This window comes from Gossypium raimondii, chromosome 8 (assembly GCF_025698545.1).
Source record: "Gossypium raimondii isolate GPD5lz chromosome 8, ASM2569854v1, whole genome shotgun sequence".
In the NCBI taxonomy this organism is placed as follows: domain Eukaryota; kingdom Viridiplantae; phylum Streptophyta; class Magnoliopsida; order Malvales; family Malvaceae; genus Gossypium; species Gossypium raimondii.
In genome coordinates this window covers 22,285,535-22,300,087 of record NC_068572.1, presented here as the reverse complement: position 1 = coordinate 22,300,087, position 14,553 = coordinate 22,285,535, and the positions used below count along the sequence as shown (strand labels likewise).

At 31.6% G+C, this 14,553-nt stretch overlaps 1 non-coding gene across 1 annotated transcript; it reads left to right on the top strand.

Annotated features, from left to right (window-relative positions):
• The first annotated feature begins 201 nt into the window (after positions 1-201).
• On the top strand, positions 202-307 carry LOC128032231 (small nucleolar RNA R71). Its single transcript, XR_008188359.1, has one exon. It is a non-coding gene; the product is annotated as a small nucleolar RNA R71 (small nucleolar RNA).
• Positions 308-14,553: the final 14,246 nt, after the last annotated feature.

Sequence of the window (14,553 nt, the reverse complement as noted above, 5' to 3'; positions counted from 1 at the left end):
ATGTTTGTTGTGGCTTGTTTGTCTCGATATGTGAACCGCGCAGCCGGCCACATGTAGGAGTTCATCGCCATATCCTCGATTAGTTGACAAGCTTCAGCATAGGTCTTTGACATGAATGCTCCAGCAGATACTCCATCAAGACTAGAGCGTAAATTCTTATTAAGTCCGTTGTAGAAGACCTGAAGTTGGAGCCAATCTTGTAAACCATGGTATGGACACTTGTGCAACATCAATTTGAAGCGCTCCCAAGCCTCATATAATAACTCTCCTTCCAATTTTCAAAAATTTGTAATGTCTATCCGAGTTTTTATTGTCTTGCTTGGTGGGAAGTATTTTGCCAAAAATTTGCTCGCAAGCTTGTCCCAAGTGTTGATTGAATCTACTGACAATGAATCTAACCACATAAAAGCATCGTTAATAAGAGAAAAAGGGGATAGCTAAAGACGAATAGTGTCATCAGATACCACATTATACTTGAAACTATAAAAAATGGTTAGAAACTATTTAAGGTGTTGATTTGGATCCTCATTCATAGGCTGTCGAACAACATTTATGTTAGGCATCACATAGTCACGCAAAGTTCTTTGCTCTATGGGTGGTTGTGATGGTTGTCAAATTTCTTCTTGTGGATTTTGAAAGATTGCTCTCTCGATAGAAATGGTATGTCTCTCGGATGTTGCGCCTCTTTGCATCTATGATGATACGTTTTGGTTCCGGCTCAAATGGTAAGACACTGTTACTGGTTTAAGTCATACAACGTTCCTACAAGCATGAAAGATTGAAAAAACATTAATTAAATCTAAAATCAAAATAAAACCAAAAGAAACTAAAGTCGTTTCTATAAATCCTATTTTGGCTACTTATCTTTATTTAAAAGTGTACACTAAAAATTACACAATCTTACACCGTCTTCCCCCTGCAACGGCGCCAACAACTTGATCGACTGCGCGTATGCGAATTAAAACACTGAATTTATATAATAATTTTTAAAGCTCGATTTTACTACAAGCGTATAGGTCAATTGTAATATTTATAGTGTTATAATGAAATACCAAAGTATTCCAAGGATCGAACCAAAGGAAGAGGCGATTAAGCAATAACTAGCATACACAATAGAGTCTAAATGACTACTAATATGATTTTTGTCACATCCCAAAATTTGGTCTAGAATTTTCGAGGTTAGTTTTGGAAATTATAGTCCAAAATTGGGTTCAAAAAATTAGAATTTGGTAATCGGAAAATGTCTTCGTTAAATAGCTTTTGAAAATAAAATTTAATTATGAAAGAAATGAGGAAAAGGTTTTTAATTTAAAGAAAAATATTTTTTTTGTAAGAGGGTTTAAGTTGAGAGTAGCTCAAGGGCAAATAGACCAAAATTTTAAAATCAACCCATTTTTCCCCCTTCACCTTACAATTAACGCATAAGACCCCTTCTTCCCCTTTCTTTGTCGTCAATTGAAACCCCTAAAATCCTCAATCACTAATTTTAATCTCTAGTGCTCCAAACTTTTTGATCTCTATCGTCTTCCACACACCAAATCTTTTCCAAATTCAGATAGGAACATCAAGAACACATTAATTTCGTTACCATATGTCTTGTGTGTTTTTCTTTCATTTGCATCAACCATTCATTTTTCTTCTCAATCAAGGTAATTTTTGTTTTTCTAATTTATTTTGATGCAAAATAGCCTTTCAAATCAAGTTTTAATTTGTTGAATCAAGAATTTCGCATGATTAGCTAAAATTGGGGTCGTTATTGGTAGAATTTATATTTTTGAACAAAAATATTGTTTCTATGTGTTTCTCAACTTATTTCAATGAGATTAAAAGGTTTTTAAACTCGTTTTAAACTTTCATTAAAGGAATTGAATATTATATTAAGTTTTCTTTAAAAATAGCCATGGATGTCGAAATTTTTTGAAACCATAAATCTGAATAGTTCTGGGTGTTTTAAAGGTTGAAAATAATTCTTAGATGAACAATTAGATTGTTAGAATTGATTATAAGCAATGAGAATAAGTTTAGATTAAGAAATCTGAGTTTTGAATAAGCTAGTCAAAACTTTTGGTTCCAAGAGGAGCTAGTTTTAACCTGAGTTTTTGTTTGAATTAAGATGTGTTTTGGCTATTAATTGTTTGTAGATGTTGTGTGGCTAATATGTGAGAAGATTTATAATTTTTGGAACCCTCTACGAGTAGGCGAAAGGCAAGGAAAAGCTAATTTGAACTTTTGGCAAACAACAAAAAGCGTGATCGGTGAGTGTTTTGAGTCGTTTCTTGTAGGCACAATTCATAGTGTTAAAGAGGAGCTTAGGAGTAGCCTAAACCCCTATCCTAAGTTCCAAGTGTAAGCCTTCTTACTCTTTTTTTTTTCATTGTACAAAGCTATGAATACATGATTGTGTTAACATGTGACATAGAATTATTGTTTTATGCATATATATGTATGTGTGTGATTTAATATGGTTATAGCTTGTGGAGCAATGTGTGTGATTTAATATGGTTATAGCTTGTGGTGCAATGTGTGTGATTTAATATGGTTATAGCTTGTGGAGCATTATGTTTGCACTTGTGATTGTATCAATGAGAAACATGGTAAGCAAGCAATGTGAAAGTGATAATGTTGTGCGTACAATGGTTAAGAGAAGCTATAATATGCCTTAAAATGGTAACTAATAATGTGTGCAATGGTGGGTATTTTTCCCTTGTGATTTCTTGAAATCGTTGGATATAGTTAACATTGAGGCTCGGAACAGATTAGAGAAATAAGGGAATATGAGCTAAGCTCCATTCATCGAGATATTTTGGTGTGTTGGAGAGTGATAGCTTGATGCTACACTTATAGGATATGTTGGACTCTCTGAGTCATTGGTGTGTTGGAGATTCGTATATCCAATGTGTGGTGATAGAGCCCACTCTTATGTTTCATAGTCTCTAGTGGACAAATTATCATAAATGATTTATATATATGTTGTATGTAAATGCATGAAAAATGAAAGCTAAATATTTGAGTTAACGAAGCATGAACATGATAGATTTCCTGTTACAAATGTGCTTGAGAATGCCTTTGTTTTAAACTATGTTGATGTGCATGCTTATGGTAATTTCTGATACATTCACTAAGTTTGTTTAAGCTCACACACTCCTCCCTAAATTCTTGCAGATAGTTAGCATTTCTGGTGTGAGCGGTGCGGCCAAGGAAGTGATCCAAGCTAGGCAATAAACATTTAAGTAGGTGGTGTTATAAACTTTGAGTACTTTTTGAATAAAGCCAATGTGGGTTAGAATTTCAGTTGGTTATCATCATTATTTTTATTAGATTTTTATGATTTAGAGTTTTGGTTGATTAATATCATTGTATTATTCATTCTACTATGGTTTTGGACTTTGTTATTGGTATTTGGATGTATGATGCTGTGATTGGTAATGCATGTGAGAAAGATATATTGTTTAAGCATGAATATTTCTCTATTTTGTCGTGTTTTTGTTGATTTGTACAGAGGTATCAAAACTTGGGGCATAAATATCGATACCTCGGTGTTGAACATATGTGCAGGAAAATAGTAGCTCAATTTGGTATCTATACCCATTCACGATTATCGATACTCGGGATAAAAATATTGATACTCACGCTAGTGTATCGTGTTAGGGCCTATTCTGCACTGCTTTAAAAAAACAGTTCTAGCTCCAAAAGCACTTTTGGAAGAAAAGTTGTGCTAAACAAGCTACTTTTGGCTGGAATTTTTAGCTTTTCAGAAGTGCTTTTTAGAAGCACTTCTGAAAAGAAGAAGCTAAAATTTTTAGCTTTCCCTCTCCCAAAAACACTTTTAGTGCTTAATTACTTTTTCACCCCTCCAATAACATAGTACTTTTCCTTTTTCTTTCTTGGTGTTTAATTACAAATGTGTTAAAATCATTAATTAAAAATAAAAAATATTTTAAAATACTAATTACAAATATTTAATGGTTATATTTAAATATTTAAAATATAGTTTATATATTCTAATTAAATTTTATAAATAATTAATATTTATTTCTTAAAATATTTAAAATTTATATTTCATATATTAAAATATTAACAACAAGTTATAATAATTTTTATATTTTTACTAAAATATAATAATATTAACTAATTTAAATATTATTTAAATGCATATATGTTACTTGATAATAACATGTCTAAAATGGACATTTTATTTCTCAAAAGCACTTTTTGGCAATAATGCTAAACACTCAAATTTTAAACCAAACTTTTCAAAAACACTTCTCTAAAGCACTTTTTTACAGCACTTTTCAAAAGAATTTTTCAAAAGCATTGCCAAACTAGCCCTTAGAATTGTAAAATAAATCTGAAATAAAACTTAATAAACTAGGATCTATCATGTCAAATCATCACGAATAAATCAAAAATAAAACTAGATGCGGAAGCGGAAGCGGAAGCGTACCTGAATTCATCGATTTCTTGAAATCTACGAATCTTGGGGTTTTGATCTTCCAAATTAGCACACAAGAAATTTAGAGAATATTTGCTCTCTCTTTCCTAAGGATGGGATATTAGAAAGGTTATCTTGTATATAATTTGGGGACCATAACCCTAATATATATAACTTTGGCACATTAGCCCTAATTCTTAATTAGCCCATCATTAATTAGAAATTGATTAGAACTTAATTACTAGAGTATCTACACATATTTGACCTATACTTTATTTAATAATTAAAGCCCAATAAACCTTGACCAAATTATATCACTTTTAATTTGGGCTAACCTATCATGATAGTAAATAATAACATGTAATTACCCTTATTATATATGTGATGTCCATATTTTCCAAAAATCTCCCACTTGGATCACACACATATATATACTAATTACTCTATAATTACATGTCATTATATAACCTTATGATCTCAAAATTTTACTATCATATCCAAAAGGTATTTCAAAGAATCTCGTCCATTAATTATGTTAACAGAGAACCAAGGCGACTTTCGTTACATTAATCGTAACTAAATCCATCCCTGATCACATATATTAACACAACCAAATGACTTAGATCAAGTCTGGATGTGTAGTATGGAAATTACATGTATTATGATCTAAACATGTCTATTTCCAGCTGGTCCTTCTTAGTGAAATCAAACTTTACCAAAATTAGAATGCGAATAAATCAAATAAACTTTATTTCTGTAGAAAATAAACTTGATATCCGTAAACTAAAATAACTAGAAATGTGTCTATAACATAAAAGCATTTAAAAGTACAAACTCCCACTAAAACCAAATATCCTTAAATGATATTACACCCATATAAGCAATGTGTCATGAAAAACCTTGGGTGTAGTCCCTTAGTAAGTGGATCCGCAATTATGGAGTTTGTCCCAATATTCTTTATAAACACCTAACACTTTAAACTTTTACTTTAACAACCAAGAACTTTAAGTCTATGTAATTTGACTTTGATGTGCTCCTGTTGTTATTGGAATAAATGACTACCAATTATTGTCACAATTTGCACCCTAGTGACAAAATTTTGCATCACTATTCCATCAAAATCAGAGTTTGTATACTTGATGATCTTTAACCTATTAAACCTCCGATACGTGAGCATGTAATCTTTTGTTCTTTGAAGATACCTCATAACCCTCTTTCCTGCTAACCAATGGTTCATACCAAGGTTGCTTAAGTATCTGCCTAACATCCCAACAATGTAAGCAATGTCTGGATGCATACATACTTAAGCATACATTAGACTGCCACTCTTGAGACGTAGGGAATCTTATGCATTTCCTTAATCTTAAAATCATTCTTGGGGTATTGGTTGAGACTTAACTTATTATTGACAAGTAGTATGTCCTTAACATATAAAACCAAATATAGAACCTTACTCCCATTGAACTTGTGGTATATACAATTATCGACCAAATTCATCTCTAAATTGAATGAGATAATCATTTGGTAAAATTTGTAATACTATTGACGAGAAGTCTACTTAAGCCCATAGATGAAGTTCTTTAATTTGAAAATTATTAACTTTGCATCATTAGACACAAAGTTTTCTAGTTGCACCATATAAATGTATGATCAATATTACCATTGAGAAACCATTAACTTAATATTCATCTGATGTAGCTTAAGGTCAAAATATTCCACGAAAGTCATTATAATCCTTTCTCTAGTGAACCCTTTTTAATGAAATTCATTCTTGAGGTTGTTGAGTTTTTTTTTCTTGACCAATTACCTCATCTTGAATAGGGAATTGTTCAACATTGTCTTATTGAGGTTCTGGATTCACTTCTTGATTAGTGATAGGTATGAGAACCAGAACATCATCAAAAGTGATAGCAGGAATTGAGTTAGAATTCAATTCCTCCTCAAAAGCAATGTCTCTAACTTTATTTCTCCCTCCAAACTCAACATTCTAAAAAAATGTTGTAGTTCTCATCTCAAAAATATTCCTTATTGTGGGATCATAAAACTCATAGCCCCTAAATTGCTCAAAATAAATAATAAAGTAGTTATTTACTGTTTTGGAGTCCTTTTCATGTTGCCTATAAGGCCTTGCCTCAAGTGGACATCCCCAAATGTGAAAGTTCTTTAGATTAGGTTTTCGACCTATCCAAAGCTTATAAGGTGTTTTTGCAACTTCTTTAATGGGTATTCTATTCAAAATGTAAGTTGTTGCCTTTAGAGGCACTGATCAAATGAGCACTTTCACACTTATCATGTTTAAACCTTTCTTCCTTTTGCACACAATAAGAAATGAGTTCATTTAGAGTCCATTTCTCTTATTGACAGATCTAACCAATTTTAAATTGGTTAAACCATGCAGGAAGCGATACAAAAAACCATAAGAACAAGCAATTCCTCAAAACGCTTGATCTTAAGTGCCTTAAGTCTTGAGGTAACAAGAAACATCTCTATAATGTACTCCCCCATGTTTCCTTGACCCTTACACTTCATAGACATGAAATAATTCAAAAATGATGTCATCTTAACCTTATTGTTTGTAGCAGAACGTTTCTCAATTTCTTCAAGAAAACACTTGGCCTGAGTAATCTTTTCAGATTTTGTGCCTCAAAAGGCTTCTGGGATGTTGTGTTTCATGATCATTAGACTCATGCGATTTAAACGATCCCACCTCTCAAAATCCCTCTTAACATCAAGGGCGCTTTCCGTAGTGAGAGGTGTAGGTTGTTCCTCCCTTAGTGTAAGGTCTATGTCCATATAGATGAGCACTATAAATAAGTGTATTTTCCATTTCTTAAAATTAGTCTCACTAAACATGGGTATAGAATTAGCAGATATTGTGACAGCAAAAGATAAACAAGTTGAAACCAAAAAAAAAAAGATAAAAACAAGCTCACATTAATATTCATAAGTAAACAATAAATTCAAAATAATGGCTAATCTCATCTCAAGATACCAAACACAACATTAATATCAAGTCTTTGGTCAGCAATATTAACAGTAAGTAGTACTCTTGTTGTAGCAATCAAACATTGACAAAAAATTATGTCTAACAATGAATTAATCTTTGGACTAACATATTGCTCACATAAAGTACCTTATAACTGTCACACATTTATCACCACAGTTGTCGTTGAAATTCTGCCAAATATTAACTTACCTTTAGGTCAATTAATAAACTCACAAATCACAAAAATAAGTAATCATCTTAATATTTAAAAAAAACTAATATACGCAAAAAAAGGTCACTTTGGCGGCATTTTGTTTCAACTAATCTATTTAAAATATTAAATATACTTAATTAAAAATCAAAGCCAAAATTTGAATTTATTTATTTCAAAATATTTTCTTAATTTCATCTTTCAATCAAATTAAAAGATAATAGCATATATATGTATATATATTTATCCCAAAACAACATACAATTATGTTGGCAAATATAATAATAGTTGAATAAATCAAAATAACCTCACATAAGACTTTAAATTTAAACCAAAATAATTTGAATAAAGGAAAACCTCATATCAAGATATCGGACACTCCATTAATATTTCATCTTTGGATAAAATATTAACTTGTAAGTGATATCTTGGTGTAGTAATCAAACATTGACAATAAGAACACGTCGAACAATAAATGTTCCTTTGGGCCAATTTATTGCTCACAAGTAAAACCGAATAATTGTCACATGTTTATTACCATAGTTGTACATGTAATATTATTAACTTTCATTTGGGCCGATCAATATTAACATAACTTAAGTTACATGCATACAATCTTTTATATTTTAAAATAAAATAATTTATACAAAAATCACTTTGGCGACTTATTGTTTTAATTAAGTTATTTTAAAATATATATAATTATACCAATATTCAAATTTAAAATTTACCCAATAGTCAAAGGTTAAAACTAAAATTTTTATTGCACTTCGAAATAACTCAAAATAAGGATGTCTTGATAGTGCAATAAAAAAACTGAAAACCTTAATATTTGACTCTCTTTTTTAACCATATATGTCAAAACCAAACATAAATAATGTAGTGGTTCAAGGTCAAATAATTAACAAGCACATGTAGTCATAATTTTGGCATAGACAAAACACCAAAACAATTCACACATATACGTGTATTCAAAATCAAATAGAAAAACTTACCCTACATATACCACGTAAACCCAAAATTGTAATTACAATTAGACAGAGATTCGCATGAATACTTGAAAAATACTTTCAAGCGAATAAATCTAAAAAAAAAACATAATTATAATAGTTGGCATATCCCACAATTCATACAATAAACTATATTATCATAATTTAACCAAATATTTGGAATCATCATATGCCAAAACCTATATAATAGAACCAAATTTAAAACCAAATTCTTTAAGTATCTATAATGATTGGCATAAATTTGCATCAAAGCACCCCAAAATATTGAATATATATTCATGGAATTAAATTAATAACTTCAATGACTATCCATTAAACCAATTTGGAAAAAATCATAATTGAATCTATAAATTTTTATTTTAATAATCTTAGCATTAATACACACAAAACTTAAAACCATAAATATTTATAGATTCAATTAAAACCAATTCACACATGTAAAATCATGTAGTATACTCTCAAAAATTGTTTATATGTAAATACATATAATAAAAATACTACTCACTTATCTTGCATATACAAAATAAATCCGAAACTGTATTTATAATTAAATAGATTCGTATGAAAAAATCCATTACATATTCTCAAACATATAATTCCTAAAATAAATATAAATATATATATGAATTAATTATTCTAAATACTCAAAAAATAGATGAATTCATAGTTAAAATATTGTATCCATATATATTTAAATAAATGAAAGAATAAGAAATCAAAACAATATCACTGCCCCAATAAGAGTTGAACGTGGATTCAACTTTCATTCTTTCCTTTAAAGAAAAATAGAAAGCCGCGATTTCAATCAAACTAGAAACACAAACCTTCTTCATCAATTATCATTGTAATGGAAATCAAAATCATACAAATATCATTAATTTTCCATTCAATTCGGCATTCAAGAATCAAACTGAAGTCATCATTGATATATATAATTGGAGAATAGATTAAAATCAAAATTATATATTTATAAAACCCTAAAACTTTGATATAATGAACCAAAACTTAAAAACTTTATCAAGAATCTTAAAGATTCAACATAGTATATAATTGAAAAATCAAATCCATAAAATTTGAAAAACAAACCAATCCAAAAATAATATAGAATCAATTCGTTTTCAATGATTCAACATAACTTGGCTTTGATACCACCTGTTAAAATTGTAAAATAAATCTGAAATAAAATTTAATAAACTAGGATCTATCATGTCAAATCATCAAGAACAAATCATGAACAAAACTAGATGCGGAAGCGTACCTGAATTCATCGATTCCTTGAAATCTACGGATCTTGGGGTTTTGATCTTCCAAATTATCACACAAGAAATTTAGAGAATATTTGCTCTCTCTTTCCCAAGGATGAGATATTAGAAAAGTTATCATGTGTATATAATTTAGAGAATATTTGCTCTCTCTTTCCTAAGGATGGGATATTAGAAAAGTTATCTTGTGTATGATTTGGGGACCATAACCCTAATATATATAACTTTGGCACATTAGCCCTAATTTCTAATTAGCCCATCATTAATTAGAAATTGATTAGAACTTAATTACTAGAGTATCTACACATATTTGACCTATACTTTATTTAATAATTAAAGTCCAATAAACCTTAACCAAATTAGATCACTTTTAATTTGGGCTAACCTATCATGATAGTAAATAATAACATGTAATTACCCTTATTATATATGTGATTTCCAACATATCTATAAAACGTTTTGGTTCAGAATTGATGAAAAATAACAGAATGCTAACCTATCATGGTCCCTAAGCACGTATTAAATTGTTTCTAGTGCCGAATAATGTTTGTTTAGTCGCAAACACCTTTAATTAGATGCTTAAGTGTAATAACAGTTGTCCTTGCTTGAAGCTATGTGTGCATGTGTTAAATTACGGTAGTGATGTAACATCCTATAACTCAAGTCTAGCGACCGGGCCAGTGAGGGGTGTAACAATTTTATACTAAGACATTCCATAAAAGATGATTTTTGCAAGAAAATTAGATATTCTACCCTAAGGACTAAATTGCAAGAAATGTAAACTAAAAGGACTATCCAACAAATAACTAATGGGGATTGGTTGAATTTGATTTAGTTCACCAAATTTCAGACTCGGGACATAAAACGATTAAATTACTGACACCATTTTATCGTCTGACCTCACGAGTTAATCCAGGACCAACGAATGCGTGCGCAACAAGATTACTTTTCGGTCTCACTTTATCTTAATATTTGCTTAGGGCGTCACTACCTAAGTTATTAGTTCTATTCAAATTAGTCCAATTTGTTAAGATGTAATCCTTTGTCCAAAGATTTTAGTTTATCCACATCTCAATCAACCAACCTCCTTAAAGGTTTAGCTACACATGCTCAAGGTGAAGAAAATAAACTTAGTAATGGGAAACAGGGCAACCATAAAAGTAAAGCTTGAGAAAAATATAAAACTTGAGATTTTCATGCAAGAAAACTTAAATAGAATGAAACCATAAGCATTTAACAGAGAAATCTAAAGCAATAAACATAAAAGGAACAAGTTTTGACAGATTTAAAGTAAAATAAATTGAAATACATTAAACTAAATCTTAGAGTCTTGAAAGAGAAGTACAGGGATTCGAAATGTACATAAAGCTTAGCTATAGTGTTAACCAACTTAACTAACTTATCTATACTGTTAACCAACTTAACTAACATGAAGAACAACAAGAAAAAGAGTTAAATGTAGAAAAATAAACTTTAATCTAAAGTAGAAGAAGAGAAAAATAAAAACCCTAAAAAAGTGCAGAGAAAACTAAACCTAAATTAAGCTAATGTGTGTGTCTCTCCTCCTCAGCAGTTTTTGGCTATTTTGAAGTGTACTCTAATGACTTGTTAATGCCAAAAATGCCCCTACACAGGCCTTGTGTGATCGATGGGTCGGGTAAACAAAGATTTCCCTTTCTTCCAAATTTGTCCCTTTGATAAAGGTGATATCGCGATACTTAGAAGAGGATATCGCGATATCTCGAGCAGTGTTGAAACTTAGGGTCTTCCATAGGAGGTGGATATCGCGATACCAAAGGGGATATCGTGATGCCACTGAAGGTAGTAGTTGATCTTCTACATTGTCGGAGGTATCATGGTCCTAAGGGTTGGATATCGCGATACCCTTGCCCTCAGTGCCATTCTCAATTGTTGTCGACCTCCGACATGTCCCTATAGCACTCAAACACACGTTAGGCCTCCAAATGGCACCAGTGGTCAATTTGGGTAAAAATAGACAAAATTGAGACATTTTCACTTATTATCTAAAAATAATGATAAACTGTGCTAAAAACTCTATTTTGCTCAATAAAAAGATCCTTAAATGCACCAGCAAAGCCTAATTTGCAACATCAATTTGTGGCAGATCACTACTCCTACTTTTGACTCTCAGCCCAAAACAAAGATTAAGCTCGCAAGGCCCACTAGCAAACCCTAGTTCGCCTGATTTCTGGTGAACCTAAGCTCGTCAGGCCTACTGGCGTACTCCAACTCGACAGGCCTACTGGTGTACACCAGCCCACCAAGCCTTCTAGCGAACACTAGCTTGCCAGAATCAAACTTCCAAGCCCTATTTTAAGATGTTACAACTCTCCTCCTCTTTAAGAAATTTTGTCCTCGAAATTACCTATGTCAATACAAATGTGGATACTAATTCTTCATTACTTCTTCTATTTCCCAAGTCGCTTCTAATCTTTTGTAATTCAGTGTAGCAAATTAAAGTATTTTTCGTACTTGAAGACCTTGAATACGAGAAATTTTAGTATGTTTTAGTTATGTTTTCTTAGTTTAGTTTACGCTCAATAAAAATTTCATTTTGAGTCTTTTATTAACCTTAGATTTAGAATGAGGCCAAAAGGCGAGCTAACGTACTTAGTTAGTGTTCAGGAGACCATTCAAAGTCAAAAGAACTTAAAGTTGGTCGTTTTGTTGCAACACGGGTAGTTCAATGTCACAACATAGGGAGCAGAATGCCAGAATTTCTATACTATCTTGGGTGTCGTGACATAGCAAAACGATGTCACAACACACTGCTGAACCTACCCCTAAACCATGCATACTACCTTCGATGTCACAACACAGGGACTAGGGTGTCGTGACATCAGCCTTGTATAGGAATCACTTATGAGACAGGGGCGTTTTGGTTCACACAATGAAAATTAAAAATGAAAACGTCATTTGACCTAGAGTTGAGGACGACGACAACCCTAAATCTATAAATAGGCTCTTAAAACACTTGTTTAAGGAAAACTTTTTCATACTTTAAGTTTTCTTTGTAACTATAGTTTTCAGTTTCACTTTCCTTTAGGCTTTGGGTTTATTTTTATTGGTGTTCTTTGGAGAACGTGGTTTGTAAACGCAATCAAACGCTAGTGGATTTCCTGCACTTCATCTATCAAATACAATGGGATTCTCTAAACTTTACTCTTGATTTGTTATTTATGTTTATCCTTATATTCAAGTTTATTATGTTCATGAGATCCATGAGGAACTAATCCTCTTATAGGGGATTAATGGCTGGAGGTGTGATTAATTGATTATTATGTAGGGTTTTCTTAGCGGGTCAGCTATTTTGGAGAGGAAGAACTTAAACCCTAGGCTTGACGACCCTAGGAAGTCATTTAGGTAGGAATTAACCAAAAATTGGTATAGCCTATCCATGAACACCTTAGCCCCAAACTGGTCTAGACTGTGAGGTCGAGAGATGATTAGTTCTTGTCGACTTATTAGTTTTATGGAAGATCGACAGATCATGTTAGGGTAATGACTAGTTGATTGAGTAGAAACCCGAAATAAGAATTAGTTATGACCACCAAAGCGAGCTAATCACCCATGCTTAGAATTGATTGAGTCTATAAATTAGTTTTCTGAAGTCCTTTTCATTTAGGTTTTTATTATTTCTACTTCATTATTTATAAAAATCCAAAAATCTTTATTTTATGTTTTATCGTAATATAATTTGTTTAAAATACTAATTAGATCTACTTACATTTAAATTAGAATTAATCTAGTAATTCGCCTCCCTTGGGTCAGAACCTCGGAGTACTCACCTGCTTTGTTGTAAAAACTATGTTACAACCTGACTCGTATACATATGGACATCACCTCAATTTCATATCTTTTAGTTGCAATATTCATACACTGAACATTAGTACATCCGAAAGTAGTCAAGTTGTTGGCGTCGTTGCCAAGGAGGCAATGTTACTAAATTGATTTTAATTTTTATGTTTTAATAGAATAATTAGGAAATTAATAAATTATAGATACAAGTTTTTTTATTGTTACTTACATCTTTTATTTTCTTTTTGGTTTTAGTATATGACTCGTAGTAGGGAACACCTATAGAACTAACTATTGATACGGAGAGACTAATTCATCAAAATCATCAACAGCAACAACAGATGCAGAATCAACCACTTGCTGCAGGCAATTTAGCACACGATAATCCACTGTTTGACGAGATTACGAAAATAACCCACAAGACTTACCACTACCACCACAGCTACCCGCAAACATACATATGGCATGCAACGAAAGAACCCTAAGGGATTATGCGCTACCTAACCTGAAGATGGTTCAAGGAAGCATTAAAAGGCCAGCCATCACGGCTAAGAATTTTGAAATAAAACTGGTCATGATCCAGAACAATTTACAATTTAGAGGCACAATGAAGGAGGACCCAAATCAACATTAAAAGCAGTTTCTTCAAATTTGTGATACATTTAGATACAACAAGGTCACCGATGATGCTATTCGTCTTCAGTTGTTCCCCTTCTCCTTAATCGATAACACCTTTTTTTTGGTTAGATTCGTAGGCACCATGATCCATCACGACATGGGATGAACTTGCAGAAAAATTTCAACAAAAGTTCTTTCCTATTAGCAAAACGGTC